The sequence below is a fragment of the Acyrthosiphon pisum genome, chromosome A2 (genome assembly GCF_005508785.2).
Source record: "Acyrthosiphon pisum isolate AL4f chromosome A2, pea_aphid_22Mar2018_4r6ur, whole genome shotgun sequence".
Lineage (NCBI taxonomy): Eukaryota > Metazoa > Arthropoda > Insecta > Hemiptera > Aphididae > Acyrthosiphon > Acyrthosiphon pisum.
The window spans coordinates 2,828,690-2,828,910 of NC_042495.1; positions in this window are offsets into that span (position 1 = coordinate 2,828,690).

Consider the following 221-nt stretch of genomic DNA (forward strand, 5'->3'; position numbering starts at 1 on the left):
AAAAAATTTAAAACGGTCATTAGTAATTTTTATTTGTGCATATATTATGTCATTAACTATACACGTAAAACGAATATGATAATATCAACTACAACACGTAACCTCATCATATAATGTGTCGCAATATAATATATGCCATACCATATCAATCTATATTAATATGTGATTATTGCATTCATAATGTATACCAAGTATAATTATTTTAAGTTTTAACATTGAAC